The following is a 23,502-nucleotide window of genomic DNA, read 5'->3' as shown; positions in this document are numbered from 1 at the left end:
CATAACTATAAAAGGAATCGACACAAACCTAAAACCAAAATTTAAATGGCAAATAATTCAGGGGGAGGCTCCAGAATAGCTGGCACCTCTAAAACTAACTTACCCGACAGGGTAATTAGGATTAGAGACCAAGTTTAACTTGAATCATGGTACTGGTGAAGTTTTTGGATGATAGTACGTTAGGGAAACTTGGGCATCACATGTCTAGAAAGATATGGTTTCGATCTGGTGCATTTGGCCAAGTGGAACTGACCGAAGCTACCCTTAAATGAATCCTAACTAGTTAGACCAAGATTTAGTACTAAGCTCCGTGGATAGGACTATTCGGAAAACCTCGAAAGGTTGGTTACTTCTAATGACGTCCATGTGACTCACCAAGCTTAGAAGTTTATCCGAAGATTGCCTATTTGTGGAGACCAAAGCTAAATCTGAATCTAACACAAGTTAAACCAAAACTCCATAATTAAAAATCCAATTTCATCTCGCAAAATCATAGGATTCCCTGATTGATAATATAGATTAGGTGAGATGAATAAGGCTTAAATTTTAATTTCAAACTTAAAAATTAATTTCAAAATTTTAATTTTAAAACTTAAAAATTAATTTCAAAATTTTAATTTTAAACTTAAAAATTAATTTCAAAATTTTAATTTTAAACTTAAAAAATAATTTCAAAATTTTAATTTTAAACTTAAAAATTAATTTCAAAATTTTAATTTTAAACTTAAAAATTAATTTCAAATTTTTAATTTTAAACTTAAAAATTAACTTCAAAATTTTAATTTTAAACTTAAAAATTAATTTTAAAACTTTAATTTTAAACTTAACTTAAATAATGCCTGCTCAAAAATAAACTAACTTTAAATCCTACTTACTGTAGGAAACCAAGTGGATTTTGGACAGTGGTTGCTCCAAACATATGACTGGAGATCACACCAAGTTCACTCAACTCACTTACAAAAGCTTAGGAACAGTTGCCTTTGGAAACAACGGCAAACTCAAGGTAATTGGTATAGGTAATATTGAATTAAAAATAGACTTTATAATTACAAATGTTTTACTTGTTGAAAATTTTAAATATAATCTTCTGAGTATAAGTCACTTATGTGATACTAGGTATAAGGTTAAATTTCTATCCTCAGAATGTTTAATCAAACATCTAGATAATCCTACCATAAGCCTAAAAGGTTTTAGAAAAGACAACATCTATGCCATTAACCTAACCACTTCTTCCATTAAGTGTTATTTAACACAAAAAGAAGAAACATGGTTATGACATAGAAGAATGTCTCACACCAACTTTAGAAATATAAGTAAATTAAATGGACTAGTGAGAGGCTTACCAAAATTACCTAACATAGATTCAACCATATGTAATGCTTGTCAACAAGGTAAACAAACTAAATCCACTCACAAACCAATGAATCAGTCACAAACCAACTCAATATTAGAACTTCTACACTTAGATCTTTTTGACTCCCATGGAGTCAAATCCATAAATGGAAACTTATACTATTTAGTCATAATAGATGATTATTCTAGGTTTACTTGGGTAAAATTCTTAAAACATAAAGACGAAACTTTTGAAATCTTTACAAACTTTTGCAAACAAATTGAAAATGAAAAAGATCTTAAAATTAAAAGAATTAGGAGTGACAATGGGGGAGAATTTAAAAATCATAATTTTAACAAATTCTGTCTTGAAAATGGCTACCATCACGAATTTTCATGTCCTAAAACCCCCCAACAAAATGGAATTGTAGAAAGAAAAAATATAACCTTACTAGAAGCCTCTAGAACTATGTTAAATGAATATAACCTACCTAAATATTTCTGGGCAGAAGCTGTTAGCACAGCCTGCTAGGTGCAAAATAGAACAACATTAAATAAAAGACATAATAAAACCTTCTTTGAAATATTTTATAACAAACAACCTAACATAAAATATTTTAAGGTATTTGGGTGTCTAGCCTTCATCCTAAATACTATAGAACATTTAGGAAAATTTTCCTCTAAAATTGAAAATGGAATTTTTGTAGGATATTCCCTAAATAGTAGAGGCTATAGAATTTATAATAAGGTTACCTTAAAAATTGAAGAAACTACTAATGTAAAATTTGAAGAAACTAAACAAAACTTAGAACTTACACAACCACTTGAATTTGTTCCAGAAACCAACCAAACTCTAAGTCATGAAGAAGAGGAACAACATCAAGAGAGTCAACCCCCTAGAACCATAAGGGATAACCCAAATCACCCAACTGATCAAATAATTGGTGACCCAGACTTGAGAGTACAAACCAGATCATCCTTTAGAAACCTAAGTCAAATTTCTCTAATTTCAAAAATTGAACCCAAAACTGTAGATGAATCCCTACTAGACCCAAACTGGATTATAGCTATGCAAGAAGAACTAGCCCAATTTAAACGTAATGAAGTTTGGGACCTAGTACCACCACCTAAGAATAAGAAAATAATAGAAACAAAATGGGTATTCAGAAATAAATTAAGTGAAACTGGGGAAATTACTAGAAATAAGGCTAGGCTAGTTGCCAAAGGGTTTAGTCAGGTTGAAGGACTTGACTATGATGAGACCTATGCCCCAGTAGCCTGATTAGAATCCATTAGAATGTTACTAAGTTATGCAGCCCATAAGGGATTCAAACTATACTAAATGGATGTTAAGTCTGCCTTTCTTAATGGACTAATTAAAGAAGAAGTTTATGTAGGTCAGCCTCCTGGGTTTGAAAGTCTAGAACACCCTGATTACGTTTTTAAGTTAAAGAAAGCATTATATGGACTTAAACAAGCACCCAGGGCATGATATGAAAGGCTAACATCTTACTTAACATCTAAAGGATTCAACCAAGGTCAAATTGACCCAACCTTGTTTGTTAAATCATTAAATACAGACATATTTATTGCACAAATATATGTAGATGATATAATATTTGGTTCAACAAATTCAGATTTTTTAGAAGAATTTATTAATCTAATGGAAAAAGAATTTGAAATGAGCTTAGTAGGAAAATTAACTTATTTCTTAGGATTACAAATCAAACAAACAAATGAAGAAAATTATATTTATCAACACAAATACACTAAAGAATTACTTAAAAAATTCGGAATGGAAAATACAAAAGAAATAAAAACACCTATGGCAGTAAACACAATCTTAGATAATGACCCAAATGGAAAACCAGTTGATTTAAAATATTATAGGAGTGCAATAGGTAGCCTACTGTACTTAACCGCAAGCTGACCTGATATTTTATTTGCAGTTAGTATGTGTGCTAGATACCAAACTTGTGCTAAGGAATCCCATTTGACACAAGTTAAAAGAATTTTTAGATATCTTAAGGGAACAACAACGGTAGGAATTTGGTATCCTAGGACAAATAATTTTGAACTAATAGGGTATTCTGACTCAGATTATGTTGGATGTAAATTAGATCGCAAAAGCACAAGTGGTGGATGCCAATTATTAGGTTCATCACTTGTTAGCTGGTTTAGTAGAAAGCAACATTGTGTTGCTCTATCTACAACTGAGTCAGAATACATAGCTATAGGCGAATGTGTTGCACAATTATTATGGATGATGTATACTCTAAAAGATTTCAACTTAAATATCACAAATGTAAAAGTATTAATTGACAATATAAGTTCAATTAACTTAACCAAGAACCCTGTGCATCATTCAAGAACCAAACATATTGAAGTTAGGCACCACTTTATCAGGGATCATGTTACTAAAGGTGATATTGAACTCAAATACATTGAGTCCAAATCAAATTTAGCTGACATTTTCACAAAACCACTCCCTGAAAGTGAATTTAGCAACTTACGTCGAAAATTAGGGATGTGCTTAATAGACTAGGATTTTTCAAATTTGTTTTCAAAAATAATTGTTTTCAAATTATAAGTTAAACTTGTTTGTTTTCAAAACTTTCCATTTTTAGATTTTCAAAAACAGTTTTGGCCTTAGACTAGTTTTGAATCCTTAGAAAGCATGTACCCATAGGACTAGTTTTTGAGCATCTCACCAACACCTTAGGTTTACCTTGCTTGTGTTTGACAAACATAGAAAGGGGTGAGATGCATAGGCCAACTATCTGGACTTAAGATGCTTATTTCAGTGCATCGGCATAAGTCTGGACGTTAAATACAAATCAGACATTAATCAGATTAAGTTCATCAGTCAAGTCAAACACTGACTGCTTATAATCAACTTAATCTGACTAACCAAGTGAAAGCTACTATCTTCTGATAGTTAGTTAATACCTAATTGGTTAGACAGCTGTTTAATTTTAAGTGTCAAGTTCAGGGGGAGAAATTAATTAAAATTTTGTACATCTATTTTAAAACTAACTTATTTTTGAACACTAGTTTTCAAAAAGTTAAAATTAACTGAGTGTTTGAAAAATTAGAAGTTTAAAAATCCCACCAAAATTTTAAACTTGATTTTAAAGTTGAAAATCATTACAAACTTAAACTTATTCAGTTTTGTAACATATGCTTGAAAATTAAACTTTCCAAAACTTAGCTTTTATCAAATTAGCCTTAACAAATTTATTTTGGCTAAAACGTTACTTGGTTTTGAAAAATTAAAATTTTTTTGCTTTGTTTTGAAAAATCAAATTTGAAAACTAGATTAACATTAAACTTGATTAACTTTAAACGTTTACTTTTTTAAATTTAATCCCCCAAGTCAACTTGACTATCTTTTTAACTTGATTTTAAAATTGTACTTTTATCAGTATCTTTGAATTTTGAATCAAACTTAAATATTTTCCAAAATTAGCTGTTTCTTAACAGTAACTCTACACTATGCTTGCTTACCCATGCCTATTTTTGCTGAATGCCAAAGGAGGAGGGTTAGGTGGTTAAGTTAGCTAAACCAAATTGAAAACACTAAAACTAACTTTAAAAACCATGTACTTGTTGTATTTATTTTTTGTGTCTTTTTCACTAACTTAACCAGGTTGTCATTCCATCAAAAAGGGGGAGATTGTTGGTGCGGGTAGCACTAACGGTCTAACCTAGGTTTTGATGAATGACAAATAGGTTAAGTTAGTTTTGTTGTTGTCTGACACTTTGATCGAGTGTGCAGGAGAAGTCCAGACAGGTCGACGGGCTGACCGGATGTCTGGCACGAAGCCCAGCTAGGTCGACGGGCTGACCGGATAGCCGGCGAGAAGTCCAAGCGGGTCGACGGGCTGACCGGACGCTTGGCGAGAAGTCCAGCTAGGTTGATGGGCTGACCGGATAGCTAGCGAGAAGTCCAGACGGGTCGAAGGGCTGACCGGACGTCTGGCAGGTAAGTAAGGTAAGTCACTGGAGGGGAGTGACTGCGAGGACGCGTTCCCGGGAAGGGAACATTAGGCGTCGATCCGGCTTAGATCCATTTCAGAAATCTAAGTCGAGATCGTAACTAGATTCCGGTCTCGGAAAGACGGAATCTAAGTCATAGTTTTTCTGTTAATTCATACTTTATAAATTGTGCTAACGATCTGTGTTGCAGGGTATATTTTGCCTCGGACTAACCTTGTTTTGCAGGAGAAGGAATCTCTGGAAAAATGTGGTCCGGGCGCCCGGAGGCAACTTTTATCCTCTGCGTCGCCTCACTACGTGGAGCATCCTGACTGGACTTGCCACGTCGCACCAGGGCGCCCGGAAGGGATCCAGGCGCCCGGAGCAGCATATAAAAGAAGCCCCATGGGTGGAGCTTCAAACAACAACTGAGAACTCTTTGACTGCTAGTCCTGCTGCTCTACGCTCCTACGATGCTAACAAAGCTCCGACAAAGTGCTCGTTCTTCTTTGATTAATTTCCTTGTCGGTATCACTTTGTTTTATTAGCATTTCTTGTACGCTTTTTGTAATCATATTCGAATTGCTAGTGATTGCCCAACGAAAGTGGTCAAGGACCACGGGCCTTCGAGTAAGAGTCGTCATAGGCTCCGAACGAAGTAAAATCAACTGTGTTCATTTACTTTTCCGCTGTGTACTTTTACACTCGAATTTTCGAATCGATATTCACCCCCCTCTATCGAACGATCACGGTCCTACAATATCATCTCATAAAGAACATCATGCTATATCATATCATAAATCATCATGTCATAGAAAGCATAAGGGCATGACATATCATATCAAAAATCATATTATGCAAGATGTCTTTTAAAACATGTGTCATATCATATGCAAGATGTCTTAAAACATACCATATAGTACTTAAACATAATATCATCATGAGCGCCCGACTTGTATCACATACATACATAAATGCGCGCAATCCCTAGGACAGGGTAGCTAGCCCCGAACCTACTAGGGATCTAGGTCCGTACTACGACCGTCGACCTAGGGGCGTACTAAGGAGCCCATCCCTTTATTAGACCCGTTCATAGTCCGTCGGCCTAGGGGCGCTTATGGAGCCCACCCTTGGTACAAGCCATACAAAGTAAAATAGCATATCATGGTTCATGTCATAACATAGCATATCATATCTTATCATATCATGAAGAGTGCTCTTAGTCCCCAAGGGGAAGCAACTCTTAGGCCTTCATTTCTCATATCATAAAGAGTGCTCTTAATCCCAACAAAAAGGGAAGCAACTCTTAGGCCTTTGCTTATCATATCATAAAGCATGCATACTTGGGCACATAGCACATCATAAGAGACATTATCATGCATGGATCATAAGCATACATAACTGAGCATATCATTTGTCATATCATAAAACATGCATACTTGAGCACATAACACATCATAGGAGACATTATCATGCATGGTTCATAGATATACATAATTGCACACATCACCTATCACAGAAAAACATAATCATGCATGGAATCATTAAATAACATCTCTTAATTCATAACATAGCATGTGAGGCACATCTAGGCTCCTAAACCCATTATGGCCGAAAGTTCAAGAGTAGGAACTTAAACTCTAAACAACATACAAGCATAAGAATCTCATGTTAACTTCATATCATATCATAAGGAAAGTCATAAGCATGTTAACCCAATTTTTAAAGCTTTCCTAGGTCATGATCCTTATCATGGCCGAAAGTTTATGAAGAAGGAAAACAAGCTCCAAACAACATACAAGCATGAATATCAAGCTAACTTCATATCATATCATAAGGGGATCCATGAGCATGCTAGATTAGATTTTAAGTTTACTTGAACCCTAATTTTGTTCATGGCCGAAACTTCAAAGAAGAAAATCAAGCTCTAATCAACATGCAAACATAAATATCTAAATAAACTCATATCATATCATAAGAGGATTTGTGAGCATGCTAGGTTAATTTTTTTTTAGCTTCCTTGAACCCTAAAATGGGTCATGGCTGAAAGTCTCATGAAGAGGGAAATCAAACTTTAAACAACATACAAACATAAGTATCTAGCTAAATTCATATCATATCATAAGGAGATTCATGAGCATGCTAGATAAATTTTAAGCTTCCTTGAACCCTAGAAATGGTCATGGCCGAAAGTTTCATGAAGAGGGAAAAAAAGTTTTAAACAACATACAAGCATGAATATCAAGCTAAGTTCATATCCTATCATAAGGAGATTCATGAGCATGCTAGATTAAATTTTAAGCTTCCTTGAACCCTAAATTTGTTCATGGCCGAAACTTCATGAAGGGGAAAATAAATTCCAAACAACATACAAGCATGAATATCTAGCTAGGTTCATATCATATCATAAGGGAATCCATGAGCATGCTAGATTTAATTTTAAGCTTCTTTGATCACTATATTTGTTCATGGCCGAAAGTTTCATGAAGAGGAAAATAATTCCAAACAACATACAAGCATGAATATCTAGCTAGGTTCATATCATATCATAAGGGAATCCATGAGCATGCTAGATTTACTTTTAAGCTTCTTTGAACCCTATATTTGTTCATGGCCGAAAGTTTCATGAAGAGGAAAATAATTCCAAACAACATACAAGCATGAATATCTAGCTAGGTTCATATCATATCATAAGGGAATCCATGAGCATGCTAGATTAAATTTTGAGTTTCTTTGAACCCTAAATTTGTTCATGGCCGAAACTTCATGAAGGGGAAAATAAATTCCAAGCAACATACAAGCATGAATATCTAGCTAAGTTCATATCATATCATAAGGAGATTCATGAGCATGCTAGATTAAATTTTGAGCTTCCTTGAACCCTAAATTTGTTCATGGCCGAAACTTCATGAAGGGGAAAATAAATTCCAAGCAACATACAAGCATGAATATCTAGCTAAGTTCATATCATATCATAAGGAGATTCATGAGCATGCTAGATTAAATTTTGAGCTTCCTTGAACCCTAAATTTGTTCATGGCCGAAACTTCATGAAGGGGAAAATAAATTCCAAGCAACATACAAGCATGAATATCTAGCTAAGTTTATATCATATCATAAGGAGATTCATGAGCATGCTAGATTAAATTTTGAGCTTCCTTGAACCCTAAATTTGTTCATGGCCGAAAGTTCAAAGAAGGAATCCTAGGTTTCATTTTTTTTCTTTCTTAAGCATTCTAACTTTATGGAAAAATCCGTAAGCAACTTGTACCACAGGTGAGAGAATACTTACTTCCTTTCGCTTGTTGTTCCTAAAGAAAATGGTACCCTTGTGAGGAGGAAGAAGGAACTTCTCTTCCTAGTTCTCCCTTTTTGTTTTCTCTTCCTTGTAAGGAGTAAACCTTGAGACTCCCTCTTAGAAATTGGTTTTCTTAGAGAGAAAACCTTAGCTTGGATTTTAGAATTGAGGGAAAAGAGAGCTCTATGTCTCGGTGGAGAAGGAAAGAGGAGGAAGAAGGAGGAGGAAGAAGAAGGAGGAAGAATCAACAAATTTTCTTTCCCTTTTCTTTACTCTTTCCTATTTATTCCTCATGTAAATGAAACATGTCCTCATTCATCCCCTTAACTCCTCTATCTCTTCACTCTCTTAATTCCCACGAAATTAGAGGAAGAGAAGGAAGGAAGGCAATTTGGCTTTTGCTTGCTTCCTTTCTTAACCAAGAGGAAGAGGAGGTAAGCTACTTGATTTTCTCTTGTTCCTTTACTTAACTATCTTCTCACCTTTAACTACAATTTCCATTCTTTTCTATTCATCTATTATTCATTACTCTAGTGGTTACCATACACTAATTAACTCTATCATTTGTGGGAGGTTCAAGGTTCAAACCTTAACCTCACTTTCTTTTATTTCATTTTGGTTTCTATTTCCATTTCTCTTTTTCTTTTATTCTAAAAGAAAAATGCTCATAGGTATAGTTTATCATTTCGTGGGTGTTACAGTACCCCATACCTCATAGAAAATTCGTCCTTGAACTTAAAATAGCGACATCAGGTGGTACAGGTCTTCCTGCTGAGTGCATCAGCCACTTTGTTCGCTTTTCCGGGATGATAAAAGATCTCGCAGTCATAGTCCTTAATTAATTCGAGCCTTCTGCGTTGTCTCATATTCAGATCTTTCTGGGTGAAGAAATATTTCAGACTCTGGTGGTCGGTATAAATCCTACACTGGACTTCATATAAATAATGTCTCCATGTTTTGAGAGCAAAGACCACGACTGCTAGTTCTAGGTCATGAGTGGGGTAGTTCTTTTCATGCTCTTTGAGTTGTCTAGAGCCGTATGCAATGACCTTGCCGTCTTGCATGAGTACAGCTCCAAGTCCTAATTTGGAAGCGTCGTTGTACATATCGAAGCCTTTGTTACTTTCCGGAAGAGTAAGGATTGGCGCACTGGTCAGTTTTCTTTTTAATTCCATGAAACTCTTCTCGCATTCATCCGTCCATTCATACTTTTTGTTCTTCTTGGTGAGAACTGTCATAGGGGCTGCAATTTTAGAGAAGTCCTCCACAAACTTCCGGTAGTAGCCTGCTAGCCCGAGAAAACTTTTGATTTCACTGACATTCTTTGGCATGTTCCAGTTACTTACAGCTTCGATCTATTTGGATCTACCATTACTCCGTCCTTGGAGATGACATGACCCAAGAATGATATTCGATCGAGCCAAAACTCGCACTTGGAGAACTTTGCATATAGTTGTTTCTCTCGAAGAATCTGTAGTACGGTGTTCAGGTGTTCAGCATGCTCTTCCGGGGTTCTTGAATAGATGAGAATATCGTCAATGAAGACGATCACGAATTTGTCGAGATATGCCGTAAACACCCGATTCATCAGATCCATAAATACAGCAGGAGCATTTGTCACTCCGAAGGGCATAACTATGAACTCATAGTGTCCGTATCTTTTTCGAAATGCCGTCTTCAGTATATCATCCTGTTTCACTTTCACTTGATGATAGCCAGACCTTAGGTCAATCTTAGAGAAGATGGTCGCTCCCCTTAATTGGTCGAACATGTCGTCGATTCGTGGAAGAGGGTACCGATTCTTGATTGTCACATTGTTCAGCACTCGGTAGTCTATACACATCCGCATAGAGCCATCCTTCTTTTTCACAAACAGTATTGGAGCTCCCCATGGAGAGTGACTCGGGCGAATAAGTCCCTTGTCAAGTAACTCTAGTAACTGCCCCTGAAGTTCCTTCAACTCAGCTGGCGCCATACGATAAGGTGCTTTAGAGATCGGTTTAGTACCAGGAATAAGTTCGATCTCAAATTCTATGTCTCTATCGGGGGCTAACCCTGGTAGTTCATCGGGAAACACTTCCGGATAGTTGCCCACCACTCTGACACTTTCTAGTTTCTGGTCCTCAGCATGACTTGTATCGATCACTTGTGCTAGAAACCCGGTACATCCCTTGTTTAACATCTTTTGTACTGTTATAGCGGATAAGAATTTCCCAGTTTCTTTCCTTGATTCTCCAACAAATTCAAACATTGGCACCGCTTCAGGTCGGAAGACCACTTTTCTTTGACGACACTCGATTGAAGCGCCGTACTTGCTCAAGAAATCCATGCCTAATATACTGTCATAATCTTGCATGTCAAGCACTATCAGATCATAGTAGAGTTCTCTGTCTGTGATTCTGATGGGTGCGGCTCGCAGCATATGAGTAGATGACATTACTTCTCCCAAAGGTAGGGTTGTTAAGAATTTGTCATTTAAGGCTTGTGGTGGTATCTCTAACTTCTCCATGAAGGGTGTAGAGACGAACGAGTGCGTCACCCCAGTATCAAATAACACATTAGCATATTGACTGAAAATATGTAGCTGACCTGTGACAACGGTAGAGGCACTTGCCACATCATCTTTGGTAAGAGAGAAAACCCTGGCGTTCGTCGTAGCTGGCGGGGCTTCCAATCTCCCTTGGCTAATCGGAGTTCCTTCAATGGTAGCTTGAATCAGGTGTAGCTGTGAGGGTGCACTCCTGTTCTGGTTATACTGCTGGGATGGTGTTTGGGACTGGGCAAGGCAGTATCTGGCCATATGTCCTTCCAGTTCGCAACTGTAACACTTTCTCGTACCCTTGTGGCATACTCCGGAATGCTGCTTCCCACAAATGGTACACTGAGGGTACTTAGGTTGCTTATTTGCTGGTCCTCCTTTAGTGTTGTTCCATTGCTTCCTTTTCTTTCCAGCTCGCTTTGGTACTCTGAGGTTTTTGTCCTTCCGTCTGTGCTTGATTCTTATTCTCGTTTATCGCCTTCTGATAATGTTCGGTGATCAGTGTTGGAACCCCAAGGTTGTTTTGGTGTGATCAACAAGTTAAGTTAGGCCCTGTGTTGTTTCTAACCTTGTGTCTAAGTGTGCAGGAGCTTAGGAGCACAGGTACTCGAGCGGAAGACGCAGCTAGCGAGAAGGACGGCACGCTGTGCGTCCGAGGGACGAGGTGCTGCGGAAGAGTACACCGGCGGACGAGAAGGAAGCGCGCGGTGGTTCCGAGGAACGAAAGCCGGAGCAGAAGATTGATCAGGGAGCAAGAGACGCAGCTAGTGAGAAGGTCGACGACCGAGGGACGAAGACTGCGGATGAGTACGCTGGCGGACGAGAAGGAAACACGCGGCAATTCTGAGGGGCGAGAAGCCAGAGGGAAGCACGCTCGAGAAGACCGGAAGTTGGGTTCGGGTGAGCCCTATTCCAGATGGCAGAGATCACCCAAGCGAGCAGATCCGGAGGAGAAGAACCGGACCGAGGCGGGACTGAACCAGAGAAGAAGTCCCGGACGAAAAAGTCAACAACTGTTAACTTTGGGCTCCGGGGCGCCCTGAGGAGTAAAATTGACCAGATCGAGTTTTGACTCGATCTGAACATTGGGGGATAAGTTTTATCCCCCCCAGGGTGCCCGGAACCCTTCCAGGCGCCCCGACCAAGGCTATAAATATAGCCTTGGTCCAGAAGCTTTTCAATGAACTCACTGATTGTAAATCCAGTGCTTGCACGCTCTCTTTTAGTCTAAGCTTCTATTTTCTGCGCTTCAACATTGTAAGAGGCTTCTCCGCCTGAAGGAGTTTTATTAAGCTTAATCTTTCTTGGATTAACAACCACATCGGTTGTAACCAAGTAAATACTTTTGCCTCGCTTTTTCTTTATGCTTTTAATTTACTGCTTAGTTTATTTATGCAAGTGTTAACTTAAAGAGTTCGAGGAGGGTTTGTTTTTGCTTTTGAGTTTTACAGGCTATCCAACAACCCTCTCCTAGCCGGCCCAACGGTCCTACAAGTGGTATCAGAGCCGAGACGCCTCAGAAGGACTAACCGCCGTCTGAAGCAACAAAACAATGGCCGGAGCTAGCGATTACCCACCAGCATTCAAGGGGGAGCTTGCTTCTTGGAAGCAACAAATAAAGGTATTTCTTAACTCTGATAGTGGTATTTCTTTAATAATGAAATCTGATTATGAAGCACCAAAGAAAGCAAACGGAGAAAAGATCGACATACGCCTCTGGAACGAGAAGCAACGCGACGAGTTTATGGCAAATGGTCGGGCAGAGTTTCACATTCTAACCGCTATACCAAATAAAGATTTTGATAGAGTTGGCGAATATAAAAGCGCAAAAGAACTTTGGGAAAAGTTCTTAAAACTCTACGAAGAACCGGTTGAAGCCGTCCCCTCAATAGACATCGAGCCATCATCAGAAGAATCCGAGACGGAAGAAATTACGAGACAACCCCAACAGTCGAAGTACATCCTGAAGCTACAAGCTCATCCCAGATGAGCATCGATGAAGGGGGAGAGACTTCGGAAGAAAGCAACTCGATAGGGGGAGAATCAACTACTGACAAGGTAAGTCAGGTATGGTCTCCACCTTCTGAACAAGTAATTAACTCATCGAAAGAATTCTTAGAATCGCAAAATGCTTTGACAAAAGATTCTTACGAATCACAAATTATTTTTTCAAAAGAATTTTGCAAATCAGAAAAATTGTCGAAAACTTTCTTTGAATATTTTTTCGAATTACAAATTAACCTCTCGAAAAAGTTTTGCGAATCAAAAATTGAATCATCGAAAGAATTTTTCAAATTACAAAATATTTTGACGAAAGATTCTTGTGAATCACAAAGTAATTTTTTGAAAACTTTTTCCGGATCTAAAAATTTTGCCGAAGTACAAATTATCTCGTTAAAAGAGTTTTTCGAATCGCAAAATGATTTGACAAAAGAATCTTACAAATTACAAAATATTTTGTCGAACGAAGTTTGCAAATCAGAAGTATTGTCGAAAAACTTTATCAAGTTTATATTATCAAAATATCTTTGCAAATTAGGAATTCAAAATACAATAGAAAATGACATGTTACAATTTGCACAAATTTCTACATGCTCAAAATTTCTTGCTTCAAAGTAAAGAAATTATGATAAATTAAAATGGAAATTTAAAATTTTCTGATAAAAGCATTAGAATATATAAATAAATAAATGCATAGAAAATTTCTTTTAATGTTATCAATTCTCTTAAATTTTCTTGCATAAAGTTTTTGGCTTAGAAAGTTTTAAATTATTGATGACAAATACTTAGAAGTTTTTTTTCAAAAGTTATTTCTTGACTTAGAAATTTTCCTTGACTTGGAAATATTTTCCTTGAAAATCATTGATATATATTTTCATTATATTAACCTTTAGATCTTGCTTTGAACCCCATTTTTTTGTGATCAAAGGGGAGAAGGAAAATATAAATCTAGGGGGAGGTCCAAATTGAAAATTAAAAATTTTTGAAATTTAATTTTTTCTATCTTGTTGCACATTATTGTAATAACTTGTTTTAATTTTATGTCTAGTTTTGACCCTAGCTTAACTTGGGTTGATCACACCAAAAAGGGGGAGATTGTTGGAACCCCAAGGTTATTTTGGTGTGATCAACAAGTTAAGTTAGGCCCTGCGTTGTTTCTAACCATGTGTCTAAGTGTGCAGGAGCTTAGGAGCACAGGTACTCAAGCGGAAGACACAGCTAGCGAGAAGGACGGCACGCTGTGCGTCCGAGGGACGAGGGGACGAGAAGGAAGCGTGCGGTGGTTCCGAGGGATGAAAGCCGGAGCGGAAGATTGCTCGGGGAGCAAGAGACGCAGCTAGCGAGAAGGTCGACGACCGAGGGACGAAGACTGCGGATGAGTACGCTGGCGGACGAGAAGGAAACACGTGGCAATTCCGAGGGACAAGAAGCCGGAGGGAAGCACGCTCGAGAAGATCGGAAGTTGGGTTCGGGTGAGCCCTATTCCGAATGGCAGAGATCACCCAAGCGAGCGGATCCGGAGGAGAAGAACCGGACCGAGGCGGGACTGAACCAGAGAAGAAGTCCCGGACGAAAAAGTCAACAATTGTTGACTTTGGGCTCCGGGGCGCCCTGAGCAGTAAAATTGACCAGATCGAGTTTTGACTCGATCTGAACGTTGGGGGATAAGTTTTATCCCCCCCAGGGCGCCCCGACCAAGGCTATAAATATAGTCTTGGTCCAGAAGCTTTTAAATGAACTCACTGATTATAAATCCAGTGCTTGCACGCTCTCTTTTAGTCTAAGCTTCTATTTTCTGCGCTTCAACATTGTAAGAGGCTTCTCCGCCTGAAGGAGTTTTATTGAGCTTAATCTTCCTTGGATTAACAACCACATCGGTTGTAACCAAGTAAATACTTTTACCTCGCTTTTTCTTTATGCTTTTAATTTACTGCTTAGTTTATTTATGCAAGTGTTAGCTTAAAGAGTTCGAGGAGGGTTTGTTTTTGCTTTTGAGTTTTACAGGCTATCCAACAACCCCCTCCTAGTTGGCCCAACGGTCCTACAATCAGGACGCTGCTGACCAGTTCTTCTGTAGTCTGCGGTCTATTAATTCCGCCGGCCACATTCAATGCTATCTTGGGTCGAAGAATTTTCAGCATCAGTCTAACCCTTTCTCTTTCCGTGCTGACTAACTCTGGGCAAAGGCGTGCAAGACGGTTGAAGCGCTTCACTGCTTCGTTCACTAATAAGTCACCTTGTCGGAACTCGGTGAACTCGTTGTAATGTCAGTTCGTTACTTGCATATGGAAGAATTCCTCGAAGAACTCTGTCTCGAAGTCCATCCAGTTCATCAGATTAATTTGTCTCTTAGCCTTAACTCTTTCCCACCACATTCTTGCGTCTCCGGAAAAACAGAATGACACGCATTTGATCTTTTCCGATACAGGCCAGTCCAGCAATTCCATAATTGTAACAACCCAACTCCTGGGTACTAATCTGTGAGCCGGATCGCTACATTAACTACTGAAGCTACTGTACGGAAAACTGGGTAAAATAAAATTTCACTAACTGACTCGGTTAGTCTGGCAATTGATACACCCATGCTGTTATAAGGAAGGATTCAAGACCCTTTCCGGTTGGTGTACATGTGCTAAGGAGGATACTTGACCTCCCATCTGAGCTAGGAACTCAGAATTAACTTCCCAGCTAGCTGCTGATCGATCCACGGATCGATCAAACTTACTACGATTACATGCCTGCGCCGATCGGTCCGCGGACCGAACCAAGAAAGGCTGATCGGTCGGCGAATCGATCCGTGTGTCTCGATCGGCTGCAGATCGATCCGGGCACCGGAAACGCTGGATGCTCTGTTCGGTGTTGGATCGGTCGGACGATCGATCAGATAGCATAGTTATATAGAGCTCGATCGGTCGACCGATCATGCCCTGATACTTCAACGGATCGGTCGGCAGACCGATCCACTGATACGAAATCGAGTTTCGATTTCGAACTTTCAGGCACTGGAACGTACCACAACTCACCGACATAGTTTCTAGATACATGAAAACAATCTAACATTAACCTACATGCGTCCTAAACTGAACAAACTGAATAGTGCATAGTTTTACTGGATTAAAACATTTACCAGCTAAGGATTTAAACCACAAACAAACTAACAATGTAAATCTGGAATTAAGTGTTTAGACCCCTAGGATCTTTATTCCAAACCCTTGCACACACACACCTCCATAGCATTGTCCTCCAACCTCCGTTAGTCCACTTTTCTTTTACCGTATCTGCAGTATAAGAAAAGTAGTACTGTAAGCTAAAGAGCTTAGTAAGAAATCATCTACCTCACAAAACATGCAACGATGCAAGTATGGTTTCAAAACATGCTATTTGAAAACTGAACTGAGAATGGCAACATGGCATGGCATACAAACATGTACTGAACTGATCATGACATACAAACAAACTGAACATAGCATACTGTGTCTGAAACTAAGCATACACACTGAACTGGTCATGCATATACATCTAACTGGTCATGAACTCAAATCATGAAACTTAATCGAGATAATCAATGAAACTGAAACTAAGTTAGTGTTTCCATCACCGATTACATATTTGGAAAACTATATATAATAATAGATGAAAATACTAAACATGCTGTTGGGGCCCTGGCAACTGTACTACTGTGCGCGCATCCCTACGAGACCCGGATTGCAAGTTCGAATCCAGTAGGGTTACTAGGTTATCTGAACCTAGGGACGACTGTGGGAGTCCAGCCCATGGATATCTGATCCAAGTACAGTGCCAACTGAATAAAAGTAAAATACTGAATACTGTTTTATCTTACTTTGCTGTTCTAGGTTATCTGAACCTAGAGCTAGGTTATCTGAACCTAGAGGCTACTGTGGGAGCCCACCCAATGGATATCTGATCCATTTGCTGTAATATCTGATAATAAACTGAGTAAAAATGTTCTAATTCATTTTACATGCTGTTAGGACGCCTATTGGTGCATCCTTCGGAACTGAGCATTCTACCGAACGCTTGGTGTGCACTAAAAGCACACCCTAAACCGAAAACTGTGAAATTACTGAACTAATGCCAAAACTAACAAGCGAGAGCAATTATACTGCAGGTGAGGGGTTTCTTACCTCAATCGCAAGGTTTTCTTACGATTTATTCGCTAGGTTTTTCCGAAAAACTGCTCCGTTCGAGGAACCGCTTACGTCCTCGCGTTCCTCTCGCGGAGAAGAACCGACTTCGTACAGGTGTTGTCGCTGGAAAGTGAACACACGATCCTAGGGAAGGAACCCTAGGTTTCCCTTGCTTTGTTTTGCTGCGCCGAGAGAAAGAAACGGGAGAGGGAGAGGGTCTCGGTGAGGGTTTGGAGAAGGTCACGAACCAATTAGAAATAAACCAACCCACTTAAACCTCCTATTTATATCATGTGGTAATTCCGGTCTAACTCTAATATAAATATAAATGTTTTTCCTTTCTCTCAGCACGGCCCTGCTGGGTTCACTGGTTACTAACATTATCCCTTAAATCATAGGTCTCGGGTTCGACTCCAGCTTAGGCCGTTTTCGTTCCCAATTCTTTTTGCTACTTCCGATACTCGTAAAATTCCGGAAAAATATCTAAAAATCCCACAAAAATCATAGAATAATTCTAAAATAAATTCGGGAATTTTTCGGGCTTTACAACAATACTTTCCACTGTCTTGAACCAGGCTTGGGCGTCCCATGGCTCACAAGTACCTGAGAAGTTCTCCGGCTTTAGCCTTAGCCACTGTATCAAGTAGGTCTCCTATCGGACCACTGGGGCAGGGGCTACCGGTGGTACTGGTGCAGCTATTGGTACGACGAGCACTGCATTCTGATTTGCTGGTGGGGTGGTAGGGTTTCCTTGCTAATTCATTAGAGTAGTGATTACCTGTTGTTGTTCCGTGATCTGACGCTGGAGATCTGTGACTACTTGGGTCAGATCTGGTGGGGTCACTGTCTCATCGGCCCTGTTACTGCGTCTTCTAGCCATATCTATTTTCATAAATAACAATAAGGCTAGCATAAGTCTAGAGTCGTCCTACTTATATTCATGCATATTAAATATCGCTTATCATGCATGAAGGAAATCCATATCAGTCATACTTAGGTTCATGGATACTAAAACATTTCCTATTATGCATAAATAAAATAGAGTAAGTACAGAAAAGTCTTACTTGGAGCGGCAGGATGGAGGCTTGATGTGTGTGTAGCGGAAAGGCTAACTTGGCTCTGATACCAACCTGTAGCGCCCGCCCCTCCTGCTGGTAGGGCGGGGTTACTTTACTTAACTATTTGCGGAAACATTCATGCGTATTAAAAATTTCTTTCGAAAGTAAAATAGTAGAAATATCTCGAAGTCATGCGGAACAATAACATAATAAACTTAATTCATATCAACATAAAACAAATAACATAAGCAGGTCTCTTATTTCGTCTTAGCCGAGCCACCACCACACACATCTCCTTGCCTCTCCTGCAGCACCCCTAGTTCATCCATTCCTTGCCTTTATCTGCGGTATAAGGAAAGTAAACTATAAGCACACAGGCTTAGTAAGATCCTTTCCTACTAACAAAAATCATATATCACAGCATAAACACATAAGCATATAACCATGAAAATATGATCATCAAACTTCATATTGTGAACACATAACATCATAACATATCATCTCATAAAGAACATCATGCTATATCATATCATAAATCATCATGTCATAGAAAGCATAAGGGCATGACATATCATATCAAAAATCATATTATGCAAGATGTCTTTTAAAATATGTGTCATATCATATGCAAGATGTCTTAAAACATATCATATAGTACTTGAACATAATATCATCATGAGGGTCCGGCTTGTACCACATATATACATAAATGCGCGCAATCCCTAGGACAGGGTAGCTAGCCCCGAACCTACTAGGTATCTAGGTTCGTACTACGACCGTCGACCTAGGGGCGTACTAAGGAGCTCATCCCTTTACTAGACCCGTTCATAGTTCGTCAGCCTAGGAGCGCTTATAGAGCCCACCCTTGGTACAAGTCATACAAAGTAAAATAGCATATCATGGTTCATGTCATAACATAGCATATCATATCTTATCATATCATGAAGAGTGCTCTTAGTCCCCAAGGGGAAGCAACTCTTAGGCCTTCATTTCTCATATCATAAAGAGTGCTCTTAATCCCAACAAAAAGGGAAGCAACTCTTAGGCCTTTGCTTATCATATCATAAAGCATGCATACTTGGGCGCATAACACATCATAAGAGACATTATCATGCATGGATCATAAGCATACATAACTGAGCATATCATTTGTCATATCATAAAGCATGCATACTTAAGCACATAACACATCATAAGAGACATTATCATGCATGGTTCATAGATATACATAATTGCACACATCACCTATCATAGAAAAAATATAATCATGCATGGAATCATTAAATAACATCTCTTAATTCATAACATAGCATGTGAGGCACATCTAGGCTCCTAAACCCATTATGGCCGAAAGTTCAAGAGTAGGAACTTAAACTCTAAACAACATACAAGCATAAGAATCTCATGTTAACTTCATATCATATCATAAGGAAAGTCATAAGCATGTTAACCCAATTTTTAAAGCTTTCCTAGGTCTTGATCCTTATCATGGCCGAAAGTTTATGAAGAAGGAAAACAAGCTCCAAACAACATACAAGCATGAATATCAAGCTAACTTCATATCATATCATAAGGGGATCCATGAGCATGCTAGATTAGATTTTAAGTTTACTTGAACCCTAATTTTGTTCATGGCCGAAACTTCAAAGAAGAAAATCAAGCTCTAATCAACATGCAAACATAAATATCTAAATAAACTCATATCATATCATAAGAGGATTTGTGAGCATGCTAGGTTAATTTTTTTTTAGCTTCCTTGAACCCTAAAATGGGTCATGGCCGAAAGTCTCATGAAGAGGGAAATCAAACTTTAAACAACATACAAACATAAGTATCTAGCTAAATTCATATCATATCATAAGGAGATTCATGAGCATGCTAGATAAATTTTAAGCTTCCTTGAACCCTAGAAATGGTCATGGCCGAAAGTTTCATGAAGAGGGAAAAAAAGTTTTAAACAACATACAAGCATGAATATCAAGCTAAGTTCATATCATATCATAAGGAGATTCATGAGCATACTAGATTAAATTTTAAGCTTCCTTGAACCCTAAATTTGTTCATGGCCGAAACTTCATGAAGGGGAAAATAAATTCCAAACAACATACAAGCATGAATATCTAGCTAGGTTTATATCATATCATAAGGGAATCCATGAGCATGCTAGATTTAATTTTAAGCTTCTTTGATCCCTATATTTGTTCATGGCCGAAAGTTTCATGAAGAGGAAAATAATTCCAAACAACATACAAGCATGAATATCTAGCTAGGTTCATATCATATCATAAGGGAATCCATGAGCATGCTAGATTTACTTTTAAACTTCTTTGAACCCTATATTTGTTCATGGCCAAAAGTTTCATGAAGAGGAAAATAATTCCAAACAATATACAAGCATGATTATCTAGCTAGGTTCATATCATATTATAAGGGAATCCATGAGCATGATAGATTAAATTTTGAGCTTCCTTGAACCCTAAATTTGTTCATGGCCGAAACTTCTTGAAGGGGAAAATAAATTCCAAGCAACATACAAGCATGAATATCTAGCTAAGTTCATATCATATCATAAGGAGATTCATGAGCATGCTAGATTAAATTTTGAGCTTCCTTAAACCCTAAATTTGTTCATGGCCGAAACTTCATGAAGGGGAAAATAAATTCCAAGCAACATACAAGCATGAATATCTAGCTAAGTTCATATCATATCATAAGGAGATTCATGAGCATGCTAGATTAAATTTTGAGCTTCCTTGAACCCTAAATTTGTTCATGGCCGAAACTTCATGAAGGGGAAAATAAATTCCAAGCAACATACAAGCATGAATATCTAGCTAAGTTCATGTCATATCATAAGGAGATTCATGAGCATGCTAGATTAAAATTTTGAGCTTCCTTGAACCCTAAATTTGTTCATGGCCGAAAGTTCAAAGAAGGAATCCTAGGTTTCTTTTTTTTTTTTTCTTTCTTAAGCATTCTAACTTTATGGAAAAATCCGTAAGCAACTTGTACCACAGGTGAGAGAATACTTACTTCCTTTCGCTTGTTGTTCCTAAAGAAAATGGTACCCTTGTGAAGAGGAAGAAGGAGCTTCTCTTCCTAGTTCTCCCTTTTTGTTTTCTCTTCCTTGTAAGGAGTAAACCTTGAGACTCCCTCTTAGAAATTGGTTTTCTTAGAGAGAAAACCTTAGCTTGGATTTTAGAATTGAGGGAAAAGAGAGCTCTATGTCTCGGTGGAGAAGGAAAGAGGAGGAAGGAGGAGGAGGAAGAAGAAGGAGGAAGAATCAACAAATTTTCTTTCCCTTTTCTTTACTCTTTCATATTTATTCCTCATGTAAATGAAACATGTCCTCATTCATCCCCTTAACTCCTCTATCTCTTCACTCTCTTAATTCCCACGAAATTAGAGGAAGAGAAGGAAGGAAGGTAATTTGGCTTTTGCTTGCTTCCTTTCTTAACCAAGAGGAAGAGGAGGTAAGCTACTTGATTTTCTCTTGTTCCTTTACTTAACTATCTTCTCACCTTTAACTACAATTTCCATTCTTTTCTATTCATCTATTATTCATTACTCTAGTGGTTACCATACACTAATTAACTCTATCATTTGTGGGAGGTTCAAGGTTCAAACCTTAACCTCACTTTCTTTTATTTCATTTTGGTTTGTATTTCCATTTCTCTGTTACAGAACTGACCGAAGCTACCCTTTACGGATCCTAACTAGTTTGACCAAGGTTCTATACTAAGTTCAGTGGATATGACTATTTGGAAAACTTCGAAGGCATGGTTACTTTAATGATGTCCAAATGACTCACCATAGCCCAGAGGTTTATCCAAAGAATGCCTATTTGCTTAGCCCAAAGCTAAACCTGAATCTAACATAAAGTTAAACCTAACCCTATAACTGAACCAAATTCATCTCACAAAAATTATAGGATCCCCTTATTGAAAAATTCAGATTGGGTGAGATGACTAAGGTTAAAATCAAAATCAAAATTAAAATCTTTTTAAAATCTATTTAAAATTCTTTTTAAAAAACTTATTTAAAATGCTTTAAAAACTTATTTAAAACCTTTTAAAAATTTATGCTTTAAAAACTTATTTAAAAATCTTTTAAAAACTTATTTAAAATTTTTTAAAAACTTATTTAAAATGCTTTAAAAACTCTTTTAAAAACTTATTTAAAATATTTTAAAAATTTATTTAAAAATATTTTAAAAAATTATTTAAAAATCTTTTAAAAACTTATTTAAAAATGTTTTAAAAACCTATTTAAAAACTTATTTAAAATGTTTTAAAAAACTTATTTAAAAAAATCTTTTAAAAACTTATTTAAAAAGTTTCAAAAACTTATTTAAAAATCTTTTAAAAACTTATTTAAAAATGTTTTAAAAAACATATTTAAAATATTTTTTAAAAAAATCTTTTAAAAACTTATTTAAAATGTTTTAAAAACTTATTTAAAAATCTTTTAAAAACTTATTTAAAATTGTTTTAAAAAACCTTATTTAAACTTATTTAAAATGTTTTAAAAACTCTTTTAAAAACTTATTTAAAAATGTTTTAAAAACCTATTTAAAAACTTATTTAAAATGTTTTAAGAACTTATTTAAAAATCCTTTAAGAATTTATTACTTACCTTACTTAACTTGAAACAAACTTAACCATCTAACAATCACCAATAACTAAATATTAACCTAAACTAGGTGAGATGGAAAAGAACTTAATTCAATAAAACTATCTTTTGATTCATCAAATAGAATCCAATTCAAATACTTTATGTGTAGGAATTGGATTAATGGATGTTGGATAGTGGATGCTTTAGACATATGACTGGAGATAGGATGAAGTTCACTAAGCTCAAATGCAAGAACCTAGGATCAGTTGCATTCGACAACGACGGTAAACTTAAGGTAATCGGAAAGGGTAATATCGAACTTAGTTCCAACTTCATTATTCAAAATATTTTATTAGTTGAAAATTTTAATTTTTATTTATTGAGTATAAGTCAATTGTGTGATAGTGGCTACTTAGTTACTTTTGATAATTCTGGGTGTTTAGTTAGAAATATTGATAACCCTGAAATTATACTTAAAGGACTCAGGAAAAATAACATCTACACAATTGACCTGCCCATATCCCCAACAAAGTG

Source organism: Zingiber officinale, chromosome 2A (assembly GCF_018446385.1).
Source record: "Zingiber officinale cultivar Zhangliang chromosome 2A, Zo_v1.1, whole genome shotgun sequence".
Taxonomy (NCBI): domain Eukaryota; kingdom Viridiplantae; phylum Streptophyta; class Magnoliopsida; order Zingiberales; family Zingiberaceae; genus Zingiber; species Zingiber officinale.
The sequence above is the reverse complement of the archived record's forward strand: the minus strand, read 5'-3'. Positions refer to the sequence as shown.